Raw genomic sequence first — 14439 nt, 5'->3', positions numbered from 1 at the left:
CACTTTCATAGAAAAAAATTCAGACATAAAGCAAATTCCATCCCGGGTAAGAGGGGATGAATCCACAGCCACAATTTTAACAGGGTCTTTTAACATGACTGTCCCTATCTAATTAAGAGTCACAACTTGGGCATCAATCAGATTAATGGAGGAACCACAGTCAACAAAGGCGGTGGTCTTAACAGGACCACCAGCAAGGTCCAATTCAACCTGGAGCACCATCTTTGTACGTGAGAAAAAATGTACCTGGGAGTCTGGACAACCTCCTCAATTGTTGCCCAGACTCAGTCGTTTCTCTGATGGTTTCTCTGAAGAAGGGCAGAAGGGGCAATTCCTTTTCCAAAGTCCAGAGACTCCACAGTAAAAGCATAGTAGATTGTCTCAACGGTGCCTTCTCTCTTTCTCCTTAACCTAGACTGACCCAACCTCCATGGGCTCAGATACAGGTGCAGTGTCACACAATTTGGGGTACAAGGGAGACCCTTGTTGCATCATTCCTCTAGCATGGAGTCTCCGGTCCATACGGACCACCTGCATCATGGCATCCACCAGGGTATTAGGAGGAGGATGTAATGCCAGAGCGTCCTGCAGACGGTCAGACAGGCCCCTGCGGAACAACCCCCTCAGGGTGGCGTCATTCCAGGATATTTTGGCGGTCCAACGTCTAAACTCTGAGCATAACCATTCAGCTGAGTGCCTCCCCTGTGTTACAGTCATCATCATATCCTTTGCCAGACGCACTCTATCAGGCTCGTCATAGATGTGTCCCAGAGCCTCAAAGAACAATTTCACTGACATACGTTGAGGAGCAGAGGAAGAGAGAGAGAAAGCCCATGCCTGTGGAGCACCCCGAAGTGCATCAAAAATACAAGATGGAAAACTAGTGATCCCCGGTAATCCTATACATCAGAATGTGACACCGTAATCTAGTGATCCCAGTTAATTTCATACATCTAGAATACATGATGGAAATCTAGTGATCCTCTTTAATCCTATACATAAGAATATTGCATAGTAATCCCAGCTAATCTCATACATCTAAAATACAAGATGGAAATCTAGCGATCCCCAGTAATTCTATACATGGTATTATTGCATAGTAATCTAGTGATCCCCGCTAATCTCCTACATCTAGAATACAAGATGGAAATCTAATGGTCCCAAGTTATTCTGTACGTCAGAATACAATTTGGTAATCTAGGGATTGCTGCTAATCCTATACATGTAGATTATGGCATTGTATTCTCTATTATATATCAGAATACAACACAGTAACATAGTGATCTCCGGTAATCCTATACATCAGAATACCACATGGTAATCTAGTAATGCCTGCTAATCATATACATCAAGAATACAACAAGGTGATCTTGTGATCCCTTGTAATCTTGGGATTGCTGTTAATCCTAGAGATCTAGACTACGACTTGGTAATTTAGTGATCCTGGTAATCCAATACACATAGAACATAGTATTTTGGTGAAAAAAGGCGGGTTTGGCATGCAGTAATGATGAGCTTGCGTTGTTATATTTCTATATTATTATACTGCTTTATTATCATTTAGTAATGTGATACCACAGTAGAGCAAGGTGCCATTACTGGATGCTGAAGCCACTTCTGTTACTTGGATGCTTCTTGGAAGAAGAGATCGTCCCACATCTGGCATTCCTTCATTGCAGGGTAATAAGGTGTGATAGTACTCCGGAGATGGGAGAACCCTTATGTCCTGGTCACATTAGTCATATGCAACCTGACCACGATCCCACCTGTCCCTAATACGTAGCATTAGTGCAACATGATTCAGTGATTTCAGGTCGCCATCCCACTTACAGCCCCCATACATATTACATGAAGGTCATCCAAACATCAGTGGGACCAGACGACCATCTAATGACTCCTCCCTGAAAGATGATGTCTGCAAGGATCAGGCAGCTGGATCATTTATGCCTGACCTGGGGAGATTTGCTGCTGTCAGCGGTGATGGCAGCTTTGTCCTCTCTCCCACCTGACCGAATGCCCCCGTGTATGGGGGAGTTGGCTGTAGATTCGTCTGTTAGACACCCGACAGTGATCCATTATATCGCCAGCTGTAAAGTCCCTTGGTCTGCTCTGGTAATCTGTATTATGGCACAGTAATCTACCGATCTCATATAATCTGTTAATCTAGACCATGGCAAAGTAGTCTAGAGAACACATGTTATCTATTAATCTAGATCACAGTAGTCTAGAGATATAATTTGGCCCACTGATCTAGACCATAACAAAGTAATCAAAATGTAACTCCTGAGCCATGGTCTAGATCTACAAGATAGATCGGATGAGATTTTAACATTACTATTACCCAGTAATCTAGAAATCTCATCTAGTCACCTATACTATGGTTCAGTAATTAGTTAGATCTCCACAGCTCATCATCTAATGCTGCACCTGTATCTGCATCATTACCACATTATGTTGTTACAGAGTAGCGTATCCAACCAGATCACTGTGATCCGTTCTTACATAAGTATTAATCTGTGTATAAAATTAATTTACAATTACAATAAAACAGTTCAAGTAAAGGTGAAAAGATTTACTAACATTATATATATATATACACATATACATATATTAACCACATGACAAAAAATCAGCTTCTCTTTTTCTGCCACTTGTAACCCGCCAATCTTGTGCCAGGGTCCAATCAAATCTTGAGACAACTCTGTCGCTTTGACCTAGCGTCCATTGGCTGCCCTGGGACTCGTAGCACCGCCCCTTGTAAGTTGCATCCATTGGAATGACTGTGTTGTATTTTGCCTCCCCTTCCTCCTGTAAGCTCCGCCCATGAGGAACGACTGTAGGGGAGATCTCTGTTTTGTATAGGATGCATGGAGTGCTGTGGAAATCTGGAGTTGCTATGTAATATTGATTGTCTCTCTAGACTGTAGAGGGCGATGTTTGCGGGTGACAACCTTTTACAACACTTTCACAATATGAGAAGAGCACAAAAATGAGAGTGATGATTGATCACCTCTTATCGCAGATCCTTCTGACGCCATGACTTGTTCCAGTGTTTTCCCTTGTAGTATGTCACATTCTGGCAGCAAGTCTCACAGTTGCTACCTTTAAAATTAATTTAGTCAGTGAATATTTCGTGATTTTCCATATTAGAATAGGAACATTAAAACAAGTCAGTAAGTCGTCAGATTTGACAGAGATTAGCCTGAAGACCTAGCAGATTTCCAAGTGAAGTTATCAGTGTCCTGCGGGAAGAGCAACGCTATCTGTGCCCCATGCCAACACTTCCTGGCATATCAGTGTTATGGATGTAAGGAAATCAGTTTTGTTTCTTTAAACCTTTTTTTGTAATTTATTGCTGTGTCCCTCTGATAACTCAGAATTTCCAGGGCACAGGCAGTGTTGTCAGAGGGACAATAGCAAGGATGTTGGACTGATAACTCCGCCTGGAAATAAGAAATATTATCCATTTGGTATCTTAAGCATTGAGTCTGTCTTCACAGGGGTGGGCAGGGGTCTCTGCTCTTTGTCCATTTTGTGGCTGTTTTTGATAAAAGGGGTCACCTGCCCTCATTGTGACTTGTACGAGGACTGCTTCCATGTGACTGATTACTGATGCTCCCCTCCCGCCATCTTTGTGTGGCCCCCGGTGTGCTGATGTAAAGTCTTGGCAATACTCAATGTGGTCTGTGCATTAAAAACTTCTGCTTACGCTGTCTCCATCATCCATTGCCATCTCCTGTAAGCCGCCACATCTCAGGGGTCCCATTCCTGTAAGACAGCTGGTAGCATAGAAGGGCATTCCAATAAAGCGGACAGGAGTCACACTTACAGTGGATCCACTCCGCACATGGGCATTGCCGGGCTGCACAGGGGGATGAGTGGAGTTACCCTTTAAGGGGAGGCGCTTTAGGCCACCATGACATTGCATGAACCATCTAGGATGTGTGACATCAAGTGGGCATGCTGTAGTTGTAGTTTATACAGCAGCTGAAGAGTATCCAGTTAGGAGACACCCCCCCCCCCCCCGAGTCATCCATAATCACCTCCATTCCCGTGCACGAGATGTTGGGACATGACCCCTCACCCATCCTCTTGTCTCCATCGGTCTCTGTCTGTGGTCCCAGAATCTGCTTGACCTTATGGCTGTGATCTCTCATTCGGGGGTGCAACCATGTTTGTCTGGCATGGCCCAGCAATGACCCAAGACTCGCTGCTCGGAGGAAGCCAGGATGGAATGGGGCCCTGAAAAAAGCCTTAGCGGGGCCTGATCTGCAGCAGATGCTGGGCAAGGTGGTGGTCAGAGCTCCTGGTGCTGGAGGAAGTGAAGAACATGACAGGTCGGGCCCTGAACCCTCCAGACCACAATCTCCATCTTCTCAAATATGCGTTTTTTCTGGGTGATGCTCCTAAGAGATATCTGAGCCCAGCCCAATCCATAGATGAGAGCCAGAATGAGGGGGGCTCCTCCATGCTGGGGGCAGATGGGGCTCCTCTGTATCAGCTGAGACCACCACTCTGCCCAGGCAGCTCCATGATGAGATGGAGCAGGTCCACATGGTTATGAGACCTGGAGAGATAGTTATGGGTCTACCATGAGGCTCGTTTCTGTTCTTTGGCCTCTGATGTCCCCGATGGTGAAGGTTCTGGTGAGGGGTTGACGCGTTCTGAGGCCAGAGCCCATGCATTGACTGTGTGTTTGCTTTTCTTTTCAGTGGGTGCACCTGATTTTGGGGATGAAGGGGTACCTAGGTCCAGCCCCTCACTCTCCTCTTTCTCTTTCCACACCTCGCAAAGGACTTCAACGTTTTTCTGCTGCTGGACCAAGATGGACAATTACTTCAGGGGAAACCGCTAAACAGCTGAATCTGATAATCTCCCAACTCTTAACCAGCAAGGACCTCCAAACTCATCCCCACCCCCCCAGGTGGAGAAGTGGAACATTCCTGGATCTGCACACTCTCCGGAGCGGACAGGGTAGACTTGCCGCATCCAGCCTCTCTAGTGGGCATGGGATTTATTTTTTAACTTGGGCAAAAGTTGGGGAAAAAAAATTGTGCCGTTGCTGCTGCCAGGACGGCAGTGGGTGTGCGGCGCAGATATCGGCGGTGATAATGTTGTGTTTAGATTGCGGCTTTCCTTTTGATTTCACTCATCGTCCCTTCTGCAAATAGGTTTCGTTTTTTTGTTTTTTTAAAGACATGGCATTATATGAGAGAGTGAATATTTATAGTGGCTCGGCCATGCAGGAGGTGGAGGCGCTGCTCATCTCGTAGGCAGAGCTGCTGTGTACATACAGAGCATCAGGGTAGCAGTGCAATATCCTATTATCCCTGGCGATCACTGAGTGATTAGCTCCGAACAGGACTGGCAGGAGGCAGAGCCAAGCACACACGACCCATTCTATAGGAATGTGCAGTTCGTAGGGGCCTGAGGTTAAAAAATACATCAATATTTCATTTTTTTCATTAGAGATTGTCTAAGACATGTGGAGGGGCATGGTGGGAATTACCCCCTGACAGTGCATTCCGTACCCTCTCAGGACGACCTTCTGTGTTGCCCCTTGGAGAAGCTACCTGTGTAGACAGACCTTCAGGGGGACTACCATTGATGTGGCCTCCCTCAGCGGAGCAACTATCTGTTAGGCAGAGCCTCAAACGAGAAGCTGCCTATTAGGCGGAAGCTCGGAGAGGGAGCCTCAAAGGAAGAGCTGCGTATTAGGCGGAGGCACGGAGGGGGAGCTGCCTATTAGGAGATGCCTCAAAGGAGGAACTGCCTATTAGGCGGAGCATCAGAGGGGAGGCTGCATATTAGGCAAAGCCTCAGAGGACTGTTTTCTGTGTAGCTCCTTGGAAAAGTTGCCCATTAGGCAGAGCCTTAAAGGTTTCCATCTATGTGACTCCTTGAAGGAGGAGCTTCCTATTAAACTGAGTCTCAGAGGACTACCTTTTGTGTGCCCCCTTGAAGGAGGAGCTGCCTGTTAGGCAGATATCTCAGAGGACTCCCTTCTGTGTGTCCCCTTGAAATAGGAGCTGCCCTTTACACGAAGCCTCAGAGAACTACCTTTTGTGGGGTCCTTTGGAGTAGCACCTGTTAGACGAACTTTCATAAAAATTACCATTGATTTGGCCCTTCTCAGAGGAGGAATTGTCGAGTAGGTTGAGCCTCAAGAGGAGAAGCAGCCCATTAGGCAAAGCCTCAGAGGACTACCTTCTGTGTGGTCCCTTGGAGGTGGAGTCTCAGAGTACTACCTTCGGTGTTTAGCACCTTGGAGGTGGAGCCACAGACGACTACCTTCTGTGTGGCATTCTTCACACATCTTGTTGATTCCTGTACAGCAAAAAAACAGTAATGGTGAGATCCGTATTCATCTGCCATCTGTATGTACGTATGTGACATCAGTGTGTCCGTTTGCTGTCTGTGTGACAGTGTTTCACATCCATTTGCCGTCCATGTGACACGTACCAGCACCTGAAAAAAGCAGTATAGTTCGTGCTGATCCAAGGCGCTGACGTTTGAAGGCAGCATTCAAAATTGTCTCCGGTCGCGCTGAGATCAGCGCGATCAGGCGACAATTATGTGAGTTGTATGCAGTAGCAGCTGTGTAACTCCTGTGTAAAATAAAGAATTAAATTTAAAACCGTCGTGGGCTCCCGCGCAATTTTCATGACCAGCAGAGGGAAAGCCTACATCTAGGGGTTGATGTTAATAATCTGAGAAAGAGGACAGTATCCCAAAAGATTCCCAGGCTACTAATAACAGCCCACAGCTGTTTGCATAGCCTTTCCTGGTGAATTTACTGTGGACCCCAGAAAAAAATGACATTGGTTCCTTCTATAAATTTAAACCAGCAAAGGCTAAACAGATATCTGTGGGTTGATATTAATAGCCTGGGAAGAGGTCATAGATATTGTCATCCCCCAGGCTACCAACACTAGGCCAAACTGGATAGTCTTTTTTTGGTCTTGCTAACTATGTTACTATGTAACACTAGCCCTTGTCCCAGATTATTAATATCAGCCTCCAGCCGCTACTTGTTATGAAAATTGTGCGGGAGCCCACAACGGTTTATTTTCATTGAATTCTTTATTGTTCAGCAGGTGCTGAATATATCTCCCTTCATTGTCTCTTGGTCATGCTGATCTCAGCGTGACCATGAGATAATAATGAGAGCTGCTCTCAGCAGCCGGCCGTGCCTGGGTACAGCGTAAACTGTAACGCTTTTCCCAGGTGCCAGTAAGTGTCACACTGATGACACACGGATGTGCTGCTGATAACATAGTAACATAAAATACTGACATGTCTGTGAGTTTTTCACATGTACACATGGTCCATGTGAGAAACCTTACACTTGCGCATCACCATTGGATACAATGGGTGTGCGTGTGTCAGTATTTGCAGCCCTTAATAAACAGACCGCATGCGGACACAAAAAAATGGACGTGTGAAGGGAAGCTTACATCGGCTTTCAGAAGAACTACCATCGATGTGGCCCTTCTGAGGAGGAGCTACCTGTTATGTGGTCCCACAGAGGAGGAGCCAACTTCAATGTGTCCCTTACAATTTGAAGATACATTTTGATCTACACCCTAAGAGTAGCAACATTCTGTGGTTGCCTCTAATCTATCCTCGCCATAGTACCTCACAAGGAAAGCTTTTATTTTCTGGTACCTGGAAAGAGAAGCTATTCCTCCAAATAAAAAGTTGTATTCATACAAATGCAAAGTTACCATTCCTTGTGGTCCAGGATAGAGAAGCTCTCTGTTTTGTGGTCCATGCTCCTTGTTGCCCTCCAAAAGGTTAGTCACCTTAGAGATGGCACCACAAAGAGAGGCTGTACCCTAGATGACCCCTGCCAAGACCAGCTACTTTCTCTGTGCACTAGAATTGGAAGATAATCTTCCTCCAGCCGCACATGACTTTTAAACCTTTGAGAGGGGTTTATCTTCACAGCATTTCCTCATAGGAAGAGCTTCCATTCATGTGGTTCCTCATGGGAGGAGTTTATCTCCTTGTGGAATTTTGTCTTTAGACACTGTAAACACAAAATGCCTGATGTTACATTTGAGTTAATCTGTAGTCAGCAGCTCGCGAGGGGCAGCACTGTTGACAGGATTCTCTCTCAGGGGTGGGAAAATTTGCCTCACACTGAGCACCCCAAAACGGAGGCTGGCCGAAGGCAGAAACCTCACTGGAGTAATATACAAAACTAATCAGACTGCAGCCCTGTCTCCACCCAAGATTGTGGTGTTTTCTAATTGAACAATTGCACAGCCACCATCTTGGGGGACACATCTCATGGGCACTTTTTTCATTGTTTAGTTATTTCCACTTTTTTAAACACCCCTCCCCCTATTGATTTCCACTTATGTACAATTTGTGAATCATTCCGTGTGTTGTAGGGCACATTCTACTTAGAGGGGATGTCCATGGTTAGAAAGATGGCTCCGATGTTGTCTAGAACTAGAAACAACGCCTCTCTTGGTTGTGGATTGAGACAAAAAAGGTGGTGGGGCAAGAAACTTAGGTATTTTTTTCTTATTTTTGGCAGCCCCTTTAAGCAACTTCATAAATATACCAATATGTAGGTTCAATATGCCCGCCACTCCAAGAAAATAGCATCACATGCCGCCATGACAGGCACAGGCCAGGGATAACCCTATCAATGCAGTTACCAGAGCAGCGCTCACCTACTCCCCTCCTCTAAGGGATGTCACACCCAGAAGAGATAATAGGTCTTTACATTTTGTGTTGTCTGTGACTAATTGAGGAGTGAAGTTCTCACCCCTAGAGTGGACCAATCCTAATCTACATATCAAAAGGTCGACGCCGTCCAGTGACGCTCACACAGAAAGGTAAATGTTTACAGAATCCGAAACCTCCAGGACATGTACAGAAGAGGAAAGTCGCTGCCGTTTTATTGTCAAATCCAGAGATTTCTTTTGTGGGATGGGGAGAGGGTATTTTAATATAAATGTGGGTGGGGGAGGGGCTATATCAGACCGGTCCACGGCCATTATATAACAATAACTTATTTCTTATTTATTGACCATTATTTTCAATTATTTAATTTATATCTGGTTAAATTAAATAAACTTGATGAAGTGAATTAGAGATGTCCACTTTCTTTATAACCTGACAGCAGCACAAAGAATTCAGACATCGTGTACATTAATTCTTATGTATTGTTGAAGAAACAGGGTCACAGCAGCACAGAGGATGTCATAAACAGCAAGGAAGTAGCATGGTTACAGCAGCACAGAGTATGTCATACACAGTATGGAAGGAGCAGGGTCACAGCCGCACAGAGCATATCATAAACAGGATAGAAGGAGCAGGGTCACAGCAGCACAGAGGATGTCATATACAGCATGGAATGAGCATCCTGTGACTCAACTCTTTGCTCTGCCACCTGAGGCTCAGATCTTTGCTCCTCAACCTGCGTCTCTGCTTTTTTCTCCGCAACCCACGGCTCTGCTCTTTGCTCCGCAACCCGTGGCTCTGCTCTTTGCTCCGCAACCCATGGCTGTGCTCTTTCCTCCGCAACCCACATCTCTACTCTTTGCTTCGCAACCCGCGGTTCTGCTCTTTGCTCCACAACCCACGGTTCTGCTCTTTGCTCCGCAGCCCGCGGTTCTTCTCTTTGCTCTGCAGCCCGCGGCTCTACTGTTTGCTCCGCAACCCGTGGTTCTGCTCTTTGCTCCGCAACCTGTAGTTCTGCTCTTTGCTCCGCAACCCACGGTCCTGCTGTTTGCTCTGCAACCTGCGGTTCTGCTCTTTGCTCCGCAGTTCTGCTCTTTGCTCCGCAACCCACGGTTCTGCTCTAGTTCCTGTCTGTTGTGAGTTCATTTTCCCCTTCACCATTGAGGTCTGATGAACTCCCTCTTCTGGTGAAGGAAGGTAGTGAGGCTGATTACAAAGCACCTGAGCAGAATGATGATGACTGGGTGACTGGGATTGCTGACTGGATATAAGGCAGTCGACGCCCTTCTGCCTTGCGGGTGATTACTCTGAGGGATTCTTGGAGACCAGTCTGATTCCTGCTCCTCAAAAGCTAAGTTTTCTGCTCTACTTTTTGCGTTTGTGTTTTCGTTTTGTTTTGCCTTGTTTTTCTGGATTTCTGCCTTTCCCTGCTGGGTGAGCTGAATTCTTTTTTGCTCTGTCTTCAGATAATACCTGAGTACTGATATAGTCTTTTGGAAGCCTAGCGTCTTCAGGGCTTTTTTCCCTATCAGTCTGTTGGCTCTTGTTTTTGAGAGGGTTTTGGCGGATTGCAGACAGCAGCTTTTCTATTCTGTCCTATTTAGTTAGCTTGGGCCCCATCATTTGCTCAGCCTATCTTTCTATCTGTGTGAGTGTTTTTTCATCTTGCTTCACCGTCATTATATGTTGGGGGCTGCCTATTGCTTTGGAGTCTGCTCTGGGGTAGTTTAGATTTCCCTTTCTGTCTTTAGGCTATTGTTATGAATGAGTCACCATAGGAGGCAAAAGCAGAAATACAAGCTAAGTCCAGAAAACCAGAGAAGTTGGCAACTATCAGATTGCAGACCCCTGAACCTATCAACACAACTAGCAGTAGCCGTGGGGGGTTCCTACGAAGCCCTAGACCCCTCGATCACAGCCGGAGAATTACATAGGCCTAAAGAAAGAAAGGGGAAATCTAAAATGCCCCAGAGCAGACCCCAAAGCAATAGGCAGCCCCCAACATATAATGACGGTGAAGCAAGATGAAAATACTAACACAGACAGAAAGATAGACTGAGCAAAGACGGGGCCCAAAACTATCTAGATAGGAAAGGACAGGAAGGCTGCTGTCTGCAATCTGCCAAAACCCTATCAAAGACATAAGCCAACAAGCTGATATGAAAAAGGCCCTGAAGCAGCTAGGCTTCAAAAACTAAATCAGCACTCAGGTATTTTCAGAAGACAGAGCTAAATGAATTCAGCACACCCCAGCAGGGAATGGCAGAAATCCAGAAAAACAAAGCAAAACAAAGTCAAAGCACAAAAGCAAAAGGCCGAGCAACAAACTTAGCTTTAGAGGAGCAGGAATTCAGACTGGTCTCCAATGATCCCACAGAGAAATCACCCGCAGGGCAGAAGGGCGTCGGCAGCCTTATATCCAGTCCGTAACTCCACTCAGCCAGTCATCATCATCAGCCTCAGGTGTTTGATAATCAGGCTCACTACCTTTCTTTACCAGAAGAGGGAGTTCCTCGGGCCTCAGTAATGAAGGGGAAAATGAACTCACAACAGTACCTCCCCCTTGAGGAGGGGTCACCGAACCCTCAACTACGCCACCAGGGCGATCAGGGTGAGCCCGATGAAAGGCACGCACCAATCTTTTGGCATGAATATCAGAGGCAGAGACCCAGGAATTATCCTCCTGACCATAACCCTTCCACTTAACCAAATACTGGAGTCTCCGTCTAGCCAGACGGGAATCCAGTACTTTCTCTACCTCATATTCCATGTTACCTTCAACCAATACAGGGTCTGGAGGTGCCACCCCCGGAACAACAGGTTCAACAAACCTCTTCAACAAAGATTTATGGAACACATTATGGATTTTAAATGTGACAGGAAGAGCCAAACGAAAAGAGACCGGATTAATAATCTCCACAATCTTGTAAGGTCCAATAAATCTAGGCTTAAACTTAGGTGAAGCCACCTTCATAGCAATATTTTTTGATGATAACCACACCATATCACCAACCTTAAACTGGGGACCAATGGTCCTATGTCGGTTGGAAAACCGCTGGGCCTTTTCCTGGGAGAGAGATAACATATCCACCACTTGGTCCCAGATCTGGTGCATTCTCTCCACCACAGTGTCAACACCTGGGCAGGCAGAGGGCTCCACCTGCCCTGAAGAAAATCGAGGATGAAACCCAAAGTTACAAAAAAAAGGTGACATCAAAGTGGCAGAACTAGCTCTATTATTTAAAGCAAATTCGGCCAAGGGCAAAAATGAAACCCAATCATCCTGATCAGCAGAAATAAAACATCTCAAATATGACTCCAAGGTCTGGTTTGTTCTCTCTGTCTTCCCATTGGTCTGAGGGTGAAAAGCAGAGGAGAAGGACAACTGAATTCCCAGCCTGGAACAGAAAGTTCTCCAAAATCTAGACACAAACTGGACTCCTCTGTCAGATACAATGTTCTCAGGAATCCCGTGCAAACGAACCACCTGTTGTAAAAACAGGGGTACCAACTCAGAGGAAGACGGCAACTTAGGGAGTGGTACAAGATGAACCATATTAGAGAACTATCACAAATCACCCAAATAACAGTCATCCTCTGAGAGACAGGCATATCAGAGATGAAATCCATTGAAATATGGGTCCATGGCCTCTTGGGGACAGGCAAAGGCATCAACAACCCACTAGAGCGAGAACACGATTTAGACCGGGAGCACGTCCCACAGGACTGCACAAAATTCCTGACATCACGAGACAAGGAGGGCCACCAAAAAAACCGACTCACCAGATCTCTAGTACCAAAAATACCTGGATGACCAGCCAAAGCAGAGCAATGAACTTCAGACATCACTCTCTTCTTCCACTGGTCAGGAACATACAACTTTCCACTGGGACAACGCTCAGGTTTGTCCTCCTGGAACTCTTCCAGAGCACGTCTCAAATCGGGCGAGATGGCAGAAAGAACTACCCCTTCACCTAAGATGGTAGCAGGCTTGGTCACCACAGGAGAATCAGCAAAGAAGCTCCTAGAGAGGGCGTCTGCCTTGACATTCTTTGTTCCAGGAAGAAAAGAAACCACAAAATCAAAACGTGTAAAAAACAAGGCCCACCTAGCCTGTCTAGGGTTCAAGCGCTTAGCCGACTCTAGGTAAATCAAATTCTTGTGGTCAGTGAGGACCACGACTTGATGCTTAGCTCCCTCCAACCAATGTCTCCACTCCTCAAATGCCCATTTCATGGCCAACAGTTCCCTATTCCCCACATCATAGTTACGTTCAGATGGAGAGAACTTTCGGGAAAAGAAAGCACAGGGATTCATTTTAGATGTTACAGGATCCTTTTGGGACAAAACAGCTCCTGCACCAATCTCAGAAGCATCCACCTCTACCTGGAATGGAAGTGAGACATCAGGTTGCCGCAAAACCGGGGCGGAGGTGAATCTTCGCTTCAGCTCCTGAAAGGAAGAAACAGCCTCCGGAGACCAATTTAACACATCAGCACCCTTTTTAGTCAAATCAGTCAATGGCTTGGCAATACTAGAAAATTTTGCTATAAATTTCCAATAAAAATTAGCAAAACCCAAAAACTTCTGGAGGGCCTTCAAAGAAGTGAGCTGAACCCAATTGTGAATGGGCTGTACCTTGGCCGGGTCCATTTCAATAGTTGACGGGGACAAAATAAAATCCCAAAAAAGAAATCCTCTGTACTCCAAAAAGGTATTTAGATCCTTTGACATACAGGGAATTCTCCCTCAAGATCCGGAACACAGTCCGAATATGTTCCACATGAGAATCCCAATCCTTGGAGAAGATCAAAATATCATCCAGATAGATAATCAAAAATTTATCGATAAAATCTCGGAAAATATCGTTCATGAAGCACTGGAAGACAGAAGGGGCATTAGTGAGCCCAAAAGGCATCACCAGGTACTCAAAATGTCCCTCCGGAGTATTAAACGCCATCTTCCATTCATCCCCATGCTTAATGCGAATAAGATTATACGCCCCCTGAGGTCAAGCTTGGTAAACCAGCAAGCACCTTTAACTCTGGAGAATAGATCAGAAATCAGGGGTAACGGATACTGATATTTAACAGTAATTTTGTTGAGGGCACGATAATCAATACAAGGTCTTAATGATCCATCCTTTTTGGCTACAAAAAAAAAACCGGCACCTAAGGGTGACGAGGATGGTCTAATATGACCCTTCTCCAACGCCTCCTTAATATAGGATCGCATAGCCTCGTGCTCGGGTACAGATAAATTGAAGAGCCAACCCATGGGAAATTTACACCCCGGGCTCAGTTCAATTGCACAGTCATAACTCCTATGAGGAGGCAGAGACGCAGACTCATTCTCACTAAATAAATCATAAAAGTCCGCCAAATAATCAGGAACATCATGCGACTGAGGAGAGGTGGAAAACACCGGAGCCTCGCTAAAGGCACACCGACAACCCCAACTCACCACAGACACAGATTTCCAATCCAAAACTGGATTATGAATCTGTAACCAGGGAAACCCCAGAACAATAGTATCATGCAGATTATGCAACACCAAAAATCTTCAATTTTCTTGAAATTTTCTGGGGCGACCCGCATTACCACCTGGGTCCAAAACTGGGGTTTATTTTTAGCCAAAGGAGTAGCATCAATCCCCCTCAAAGGGATAGGCGTCTGCAGAGGTGTCATCAGAAATCCACAACGTTTAGCAAAATCCAAGTCCATTAGGTTTAGGGCTGCT

At 45.7% G+C, this 14439-nt stretch overlaps 1 protein-coding gene across 14 annotated transcripts in view; it reads left to right on the top strand.

Annotated features, from left to right (window-relative positions):
* CELF3 (CUGBP Elav-like family member 3) overlaps window positions 1-9106 on the top strand; it is a 138136-nt gene extending 129030 nt beyond the window's left edge. For 13 of the 14 annotated variants that reach the window (XM_073564661.1, XM_073564660.1, XM_073564657.1 and 10 more), the window contains one exon: window positions 4713-9106. The gene's annotated coding sequence lies outside the window, so the exon portion shown is untranslated. Of the gene's footprint in view, window positions 1-2676; window positions 2758-4712 lie in introns of all 14 variants that reach the window. The other variant, XR_012227609.1, reaches the window with a different exon arrangement.
* The last annotated feature ends 5333 nt before the right edge of the window (window positions 9107-14439 follow it).

Source organism: Dendrobates tinctorius, unplaced genomic scaffold (genome assembly GCF_039654945.1).
Source record: "Dendrobates tinctorius isolate UK_male_01 unplaced genomic scaffold, ASM3965494v1 ptg000468l, whole genome shotgun sequence".
NCBI lineage: Eukaryota > Metazoa > Chordata > Amphibia > Anura > Dendrobatidae > Dendrobates > Dendrobates tinctorius.
This window is presented reverse-complemented; position numbering and strand designations above follow the sequence as displayed.